The sequence below is a fragment of the Canis aureus genome, chromosome 26 (genome assembly GCF_053574225.1).
Source record: "Canis aureus isolate CA01 chromosome 26, VMU_Caureus_v.1.0, whole genome shotgun sequence".
Classification (NCBI taxonomy): Eukaryota; Metazoa; Chordata; class Mammalia; order Carnivora; family Canidae; genus Canis; species Canis aureus.
Window position 1 is genome coordinate 43839437 of NC_135636.1, and position 9936 is coordinate 43849372.

Below are 9936 nucleotides of genomic sequence, written 5' to 3' on the forward strand. Positions count from 1 at the left end.
GGTGAGGATTATGGCTCTTCTCTCTCAAGTGCTCCCAATAATGTGGCGTAACTCCAACATCTCCAGGTGAAACTTGCAAATACAGGGGAAGAAGGGGTTCAACTGGGACCAGGAGGGCGGGTCATGGAATCTACACAGCTGTTGGGGACACTCGTCTATGTCTAGAGGCAGTCCCCAGGGCAGGGTCACTCATTTGAGCAAGGTAACCATTCGAAGAAGAGCCTTCCACATTATAGGAAAATACTCATGAGCAGGGTGGGACAGGCTATAAGGCAGGATATGTCCGATTGTAAGTGACAATAAAACAACACAAAAGGACCTAAACAAAAAAGGGGCTTTATTGACTGAGGAAACTGGAATGTCTAGGAATGAGAACCAATCTGAGTCACTCCTGGATTTAGGACTTAGTTTAGTGACCGCTTCTCTCTCTGTCTTCCTGTTGGCTTCATTCTCAAAGGGTTTTCTCCACCTGGCAGCCCAGCGGTTCTGGGGTTCTTTGCCATCTTTGGAGACAGGCATCTCAGGGCAGGGAGCACCTCCCTTCAGTGGTTTCAGCTGCAGACCTAGAAGAGCTTCTCTTTGGTTAGGCAGAAATAGGGTGCCCACCTATGAACCAACCATTGTGGCCCTGGAAGGCTTGGACTACACTGAGTGGCCAGGCTTGAGCTGAGTGTCCACCCTGGGTGGGCTATGGGTGGGGGTTGGCTCCTGTCAAACCACGTGGGCTGCGACTGTGGGTGAGCAGGTAAATATTTAGCAACTGGCTCTGGGAGTGGGGGCAGGGGGCATTTCCATGTGCAAATACTCCCACCACGGTTGATTTCAAACTATCTGCATAATCTCACACAGTTTAGAAAGTTGCTAGCAATTTATCAGTCAGCCTTCATGAGCTGGAGAGGTAATTTCCTCAAGGAAAACCGTCATACTATAGCACCCGGACCAGGCTAATGGGAAATAGATGTGAGCCAGGCAAATCGAACAGATGCCTCCTATAGAATGTAAAGAACCTTCAATTTATTTTGTTAAATACCCATTGAGGTCTATTTTCACAAAAGCACTAGAAATTAGGTTCTAGCAGAGAATTCATTGATCTTTCAACAAATATTTATTATCTACTAAGGACGGAGCCTACTTTAATTTTGGGATACAGAAAGAAACTCATCATTTAGTGTGGGAAGCTGGCACGCAACAAGAGGTTGTAAAACATAAATAGCAAATGCTCTGACAGAGAAAAGTATTGGAGGGAAAGGCCGCGTAAATGGGGAGGGTGGGGCTGGGGGAAGTTGCACAGAGCAGGACTTATTTGTGCCGGTTCTGGAAGGATGAATGGGAATTTTTTAGACAAATGGAACAAGGTGGGTGGGACATGCCAGGTTGAAGGTACAGCTTTTGCAAAGTCATGAGGGTGTGAAATAGCTCTAAGTGGTTTCAGATGGATTCAGGTGGGAGAAGAGAGGGAGATTGTTTGGGGGTGAATCTTGTGGGATTTTTTAGGGACTTTGGATTTTATCCTGCTGGTGTTAAGAGAAATGAAGGCATTTCAATGAGGCAAAAGGGTCATGATCAGACTGGCATCTTGGAATGGTCTCCCGGGCAGCTGTGTGGAGGACTGATTCGAGAGGAAGGAAACTGAAAGCAAGATCAGTAGGAATTCAGGTGAGAGAAGGTGGGAGGAGCAAGGAGGTGGAATGGAATCAACATGGCAGCTGATGGGATGTGAGGGAGAAGTGAATCAATAAGAATACTTACTGTTTTTGGTTCAAGGGTAGTTTTAACCCATTGGGAAACATGAATTCATACATAGGAGAGAAATGTAAAAATCTACATGCCAAAGAACCAAGAGCTTAGAAATAAAAAGTGCCTCATCCATTTAATATTATAAACTAAAAAAATTAGTGGTCAGGGAAGAGAAAGATCAGTATTGGTTGGCACAACCTAAAAAAAAAAAAATCAAAGAAGCAGAGTGGGATGGGCTCTAATAGTTGAGGTTGCATTTGCCAGAGTGAACCCAAGACTGTGGTGCAGAACCTGACTTCTAACTTCTAGGTCAAGAGCTCAAAGGGTGATGTGGGGACCCTGTCTTCCCTTCCCCTGCTCTGTTTATCTCTGGGTTGGCATCATGCCCAGATAGGCATGAACTAGCTTTCTCTGGAGAAAAAGAAAAAAGAAAAAAAAAAAAAAAAAAGGAAAAGCTCTCCTTTTCCTGGATAAAGGGGATCTGAGACTTCAGTTTTTTGACATTTTGCAAGTTTGAAAATACATTTATTCTATTCACAATGAAATAATTTGGCTGGTTATGAAATTCTTGGTTGGAAAGAAATATTCTTGCATTATCATTTTGAGAAAATGTCTTTTGGTTTGCGGCATAGCTATTGTGACATGTGATGATGCATTTCTTATACCTTCTAGAAAAAGTCTCTCTGGAAGTTGTTAGGACTTGAAATTTTACGATGGTATAACTTGATGTGGGACTTTCTCATTTACCGAGCTGGGTAACTGATGGGTTCTTGAAACTGGTGTTTTTCATTTGGGGAAATTTTCTTGAATAATTTCTTATGTTATTTCTCCCTTTCTCTTCTCAGTTTTTGCTAGTATTGTTTTCTAAAAGTTCTATTATTTGGATGTTATATCTAGTTTTCTTCTTAATATTTTCTCTCTCCATTGTCCTTTTTTTTTTTTTTTAATTCTCTTTTCTGGGAGCTTTCTCATCATCATCTTCCAAATGATCTTCTCAATTTTTCATTGCTGCACTGTATCTTCTAATTTCCAGAACTATTTATTGTCCTCTGAATTTTCCTTTTTATGAATTGTAGTCATGCATGCCATAACTTTCTGAAGATATTTAATCATTTTTGACATTAAAAATATTTTTAAAATTTATTTATTTGAGAGAGAGACAGGGGGGAGGGGAGTAAAGAGAGGGGGACAAGCAGACTTTGTGCTGAGCATGGAGCATGATTTGGGGCTTGATCTCATGACCCTGAAATCATGACCTGAGATGAAATCAAGAGTTGGACTCTCAACAAACTGAGCCATCCAGGTGCCTTTATTTTTGACATTTTTTTCTTGCACATTAGTCTTCGCATAGTCTTTGTTTCCTCACATTTCCTTTTCTGTTTTCATCTCTGAATTTCATCTTGGAGGTTTTGATCAAATATATGGTGATGCTTGGATGTCCCTTTTGTTTCAAAGCAAGGCACTATAGTTAAACTCCATGCTTTATATCTGGAATTGGTCACATAGACTGTCAATCGTCCAGTCTGAGTGGGGATAATGGGCGATAATTTGCCTCTTTCATTGAAAGACCCCCAAAATGTCAGTATCTGTAGTTTTGTTGTTTTCCTCTTGGACAGACCAGTCCCCCCACCTCCAATGGAAACAGTGAATCTCTCACTTGGCAGGGAGATGAATATTGACCAGAAGCCCAGACTGGGAGCTGAGCAGAGAAAGGACTTGTCAGTATGTCCGCTTGTATCATAAAGGGCCCTCATTCTCACTTTCTTTTGTGCCTGGTTTTGTCCAGTCCAGAGTCTTTAAACTTGTGTCTGTAGTCTTCCCCTTCTGCAGGAGGAAGACTGGGGGGAGGAACGCCTTAACATTTTCCTGATTTCACTCTAAGGCTGTCTGGTGCCTCCTGGTCTTGAAGTTCTCCAGGATCCTGGAGCTTGAATTGGCTTCACGTTGACATCCCATCACCCAGTCTCTGGCTGATGGGAAAGTGCTGGAACCTCAGCACCTTGTCACTTGTTCATCCAATCCCCTTCCATTTTTCAAAAATTGGCTGATATTTTCCTTCTGTCATTGTCTGTTCTCCCGCTCTCCTTGTCCTTGTGAGTTTATAATTCTTTAATCCCTGTACTGTCATTTTGGTGGGGTTTTGAGAAGGAGAGAAGACAAACGGGTGAATTCAACCCACCATTTTAAACTGGAAGTCCCTTAATGTACTTTCTATTCATTTTTAATGTGTCCATCCATCCCACCCTTCCCATCCCACTCTTCACTGCAGCTCCAGACTGTTTGGGCACCTTGATTGAGCTGTCCTTGATGACTTCTTGTGAATCTTTTCCTGTTGAGTATTTCACAAGATCAGAATTCAGGAATGCTAAGGTCAGCCTCCAAGGGCACAGTAATCACCAGCTTTGGAAGAGCACCAGCTTTGTAATTGCTACCCAGCTCATTCTCACCCCTCTCTTTTCCAACAGGAGCTGGGAGAAGGGGGAAATGGGGCAAGATGGAATGGGCCATGTAGATCTTTGTGATGGATTCTTTTTTTTTTTTTTATTTACTTGAGAGAGAGCACATGAATGGGGAAAGGGGTGAAGGGAGAGGGAGACGTGGATTCTCCACTGAACAGGGAGCCCAATGTGGGGCTTGATCCCAGGACTCTGAGATCATGATTTGAGCCGAAGGCAGATGGTTAACTGACTGAGCCACCCAGGTACCCCTCTTTGTGAGAGATTCTACAGTCTTAAAACAAATGCAATGAAGAGGGCACCTGATGGGATGAACACTGGGTGTTACACTATATGTTGGCAAATCGGACTTCAATAAAAACAAACGAACCCCCCCCAAAAAAACCCCACAAATGCAAATGGGAGCCACAACATGGCTTTTCATTTTGCAGTTTTATTGTATTTTGAAAATTTTAACATTTTTTATGATAAAACCTTTTGAAAAATACTCATTCTAAAAATACTCCAACATTATAAAGAACCAACATATATTTTCCTAGTCTCTTTGTCCTTTACTCCTATGCCTGACCAGTTAGGAATTTGGTGTTTATCCTTCCATACCTTTTAAATTATGCTCGTATTAACATATGATCATTAACATATGATCATTCATTCTTTCATTCATTGAATGGCTTTCGAGTCTCTATTATGGGCCAGGTACTGACGTGGAGATGTAGCAGCATGTTGGTGAACAGGACAGGCCAAATTCCTTCCCTCATGAGGATGAACATTCTAGTGGATGTATTGAACTTTAAACATTCAACACATGCACACCCCACTTCCACAAAGATACACACACACAGAGGCCATATTATACACAATGTTCTGTAAGCTCTTTTCTTTCCACCACTTGTCATCTGGTGCATCTTTCCATATTAGCATCATAGATCTTCTCTATTATTTTTAATGGTTGTGTGACATTTCATTATATGAATGCATCATTCACTACTCTCCTAATAATGATAATTTAGATTATTTCCAATATTCTGCTACTACAAACAATGGATCAAGCACGATTTGTTCAAATATTCTCCTATTGATTGACCTTGAAGTGTTTCCAGCTTTCTATTAAATTTTTTTTTATTGTACAGACAACTTTGCAAAATTGATTTTATACATTTAGCTTTGTACCTATGTGCAAGAATATTTAGCATGTATATATTCCTTTAAGGAGAACACTGGGGTCAAATTGGAAAGGCATTATATATTTTGAAGCTATTGCCAAACTGCCCTAAAAAAGTTTGGACTTAATTATATTTCCACCAGTGGCAGAGTGTGTCTGGTTCTGAAAAAAACAACTTTTGACTGCGCTGTGATTTTTTTCCATTTTGCTATGTTACTTTTTTTTTTTTTAACCATTTCCCTAGTTAATTTAAATGTGACTATTGCAGGAGTGTATGCTTCCAGATGCTGCTCGATTCATGCCATCTGAGATTTCTTATCAGACTCTACAGCACCTATGACTCTTTCAAAGCAATGTGTGCGCTGATATCATTTTCCTTCCACCAGATCCTGAACAAACACAAGCTAAAAAATCTTTGTCTCAGACCTCTCTTTGAAGAAGTCGTTTAATGAAAAAAAAAAATCTAAGAAAAATCCCCAAACTATGTATCTACATATCATCCTAAATCACTTTTCATCCACAACAAAATGTTATCCTTCACTCCATATTCAGAAAAGCAAAGAAAATTTTATGTATAAGGTCATCTCTATCCACTATCTCAATAATAAGCCTTTTCAAAGAATTTTATGCAGGTTGTGGCATGATCTGATTATAAATGAATATGCATTACTAGACATGAGAACTAAAGATATCCAACTCTGGTGACAAGGATAGGCAATGTTAGACAACACGATGCTAATGGCAGTCCCTCATGACAACTTCCAGAAGTTATCTCCAATAACCTACCTTCATTTTGGATAAGATATGTTCTGTAGGGTTCCTCAAATTAGATCCTTGCTCCTTTAATCTCTTTTTCTCTAAGCACATCCAAATTGTGCTTGACTTAACCAAGCAGCTCTACTTTAATTTGTCGGCATGATGTGATGCGTAACCCAAATGGATTTTTAGGCTCATCAAACGTCTATGCTATTTGGTTCAAAAGCAGAGTGACCTTTACAACTTGCACCGCGCATTGCAAATCTAAAATTTGAGGCCAGGGTTGGAAATTCTCACACTATTTTCATTTCATTAGAGGAGAAAACAGAATTCAGCTGGACACATGCACTAAAATTAGATTCTTAAATAAACAGCCCGGATCTTAATAATTCATGTGAAGATGCAGGGGGAAAATGGGGAAAATAATTGAACAATGGCAGGCAAATACCATGTCGTTTTGTACTGCCTCAAACTAATCATCGGTACTGTATATCTCTGATATACAGGTTTATTAATGAAACAAAAAGGCATCTAATATGGATAAATAATACATCATATGGAATTCACACATTCTATGTATAATAGAGATCAGTGACACCTATCAATTCATTTTAAATCAGGTCATGCATATTTCTCTCTGCCTGCAGTTTGTCAATCTCTGCTTTCTACTTAATAAATGCCGTGGTTTGCTCTGCTTAAAAAAAAATGCAGTGTAGTGAGGAACCAGGTGAAATATAAAAGTAATTACAAAAAAATCAGCAAGACTAACACTGGCCTCATGAAGGCAGCCTAAACAGTGATATATTTGTACATTCATCATAACTAACATCAACTCAGCTTGGAGATTTTAGTGCAAGAATTCAGCAGTGCCATTAAGCAATGAAGACGTTTTGCAAACTTCCTTTCCTCCCCCCCCCAACCTATTAGGATATTTATAGCCGTGGATGAAGAAAAATTAGCATCATCAAGAGAAAGGAGCTGTCAGGGAGGTTACGGGAAGCCAAGGGTCAGCAGGTGGGGGCAGAGAAGACGGGCATCCTCCAAACTGTGAAACTCGATGGAATAGAGGTTTCTAAAAACAAAGCAACAGAAAATAATTGGCGGATTCACATAAATAGACGTCATTAGCCAGTAGTAATGTCTACGACAAATAAATAACCGTGGAAGACAATAAAACTCCTGGTAATGTACTGTGTTGTAATATTGATGGCCGCATGTGGGAAGCCTCTGACAGCTGTTAAGCAGATGTGGCAATTAGCAAACCTTATGGTCATGCCGGTAAGATTATTATGCAACACGCTCCCCAGCAAAATCAGACGACTTCCCTCTTTGTGTGGCTCTACCCACGTGGAGAGCCAGCGAGCCCGATGCTCCGTTGAAGCCAAGTCGTTGGCTGGTGTCGCCTGAGCCACATACATACGTGGGCGCGCATAGAGGGACGTGCATATTTCTTGATGCCTTCTGAAAGATTTAGAGAAATTCAGAATTTAAACAAGAACAATATCAATTCAGCTGTGCAGCAGATACTTCAATTATAATCGCTAATGGACAAATTGAGAGATAAAAAGACTTTTCTATCATGTTGAAATTCAATGAACAGTTTTCAATTAGGCTTAGGATATAAAAGGGAAAAGAAAAGCGACTTTTCCTTGATGTTAACATTGCCGAGAAAGATGAGAGGAACTTTGCTTTTTCATTATACTGAAGAGATGCATATAATGCCGCATATTTAAATTATAAATCAGGTCGCTATCTGCCAACTGAAAGCGGTATCAATTAGAACTTAGGTGGATTAAGCTTTAAAATGCCTTATATTTAATGACAAAAGCATGACTGTTAATCTCCGCAGCCATCAAAGGGATAATTTAAGGCAGCAAGAAATCAGAGAATGATGTCACAAAAATAGGCCCTTGCAGCTTTTTGGATAGTATTATCGTAATTAATGTACTTCGAATGACTTTTTTGTGGGTTATGGGCTTTCACAAAAGCATTTATTGCGGGCATAAAATATAAAACTCTAAAGAGTGGGTTTGACTAAGGTTGACTGGAGGGTCCTTACCCTTTCTGCTACAGTAATTCCTGTAAAATAATAGTTTCATTTACAGGCGCAATTTATAATGTTGAATTTATGCCAGTTCATCTGATATAAATCATGGTAATAGCATGATCTATTGTATGTCACTTGAGCGAATGCAAATTAAATATCGTTAAATTAAAGAAAAACTGTTAAAATAACATTAGGTTGTAACTAGAGCCGCTGCACTAAAGGAAATGTAGGGTTAAGGATGAAATTTCACTACCGTAGGTCTTGATCTAATCCCGGAATGTGTTGCCAAAAGCAAATAGACAGACACAAATAAATAAATAAGTGAGTAAATGGTAACGTGGAATTACGGACAAAGTCATAAATCCATTTCAGAGCGTTCTTTTAATTTCTAACAGGACTCTAAAAATTAAATAGCTGGGTTTTTTTCCTGTTGGATTTTGCTTCCTGCAATTCTTTAATGTCTTATTCAGCAATTGGAAATGAAGTTTCTTTTTTAATTACTTGGCGATTTTTTTTCTTTTTGACTCAGAAGCTTTTTCTTTTTCTTTTTTCTTCTTTCTTCTTTTCCCAGGAGCACTTTCAACAAAGCTGTTGTTTATTTACTTCTCCAGACCCCAGCATCTTCCTGTTAACAGGCCCAGAGAGCATAGGGGGGGTTAGCTAGTTAGTCTGTAGATTTTTTTCTTTGCTTCTATAGTGATGTATCGTGAGGCTGAATCAGGCAGCCGATCACAGCTTCAATTCTTGAATGTGGTTCTAGAAAGCCTGGTCATTAATAAACAGGAGTGATTAAAATGCATCTACCAGACAAATCTACTTCTTCCCACAAATCAGAATTCTCTTCATTCCATTTCAGAAGTTGATTACAACTCATGTTCAAAGCCGACCAGAGACACTGGCTTAAGATAAATATGGGGTGGGGAGATGCTGGGCGGGGTGGGGGGAGAGACTAAGAAACAGCAGTGGGTACAGGCAATATTTTCATTTCACATAGAAAAAGTATATTACAAATGGTATCATCTGTGGATCACACTTGGTAAGGAATAAGTTGGGATTTGTGTGTGTGTGTGTGTGTGTGTGTGTGTGTGTTCTGTTTCACATGTAACCCAGCACATTGTCAGAACTCAATAAATGTTGATGGATGACAGGGTGACATACCCATTATAACATCAATTAATTTGCTGTCAAGAAAAAGTGGGCCCTTCAAATTATCCAGCCATAATTGCCTTGGCTTTGCTAACTTTTTCCCTCTTCCATAACAGGTTATGTGAGTAGTTATCAACACATATGTCTGAGAAATATTCAATAAAAGCCTGCATTTTTTTCCCACATGCCATGATAGGAAAAAAAAAGATATAATTTATGGAGGTGACTGGTTACCTGTTAAGATGTGATTATGTGGTTATCTAATGACCAAGGAAGCAGTGTGGCGGGTGTGTGTGTGTGTGTGTGTGTGTGTGAAACAGAACACTGGTGATAGTGCTGTATAAACTGGGTTTGAAGATGAGCTGGAAAGCTAACAATTATTAAGCACTTGGCTGATTATGTGCCAGGCATCTACTAACCAGGACTAGGGTAAGGAAAGTGAAGCATCTACTGTGGGTACAAAATTTGGGTGGGAAGGGGCATTTAAAAAATTCAGTAATCAACAGAAGCCATATTTCAATGCAATATTTTTTGAAAAATCAAAATTAACACAAAAGTGCACAATGAACAAAATATCAAAATTTTAAATAAAGGCAGGATCAGTAACAGTGCTGTGTGAACCCATATTGGAG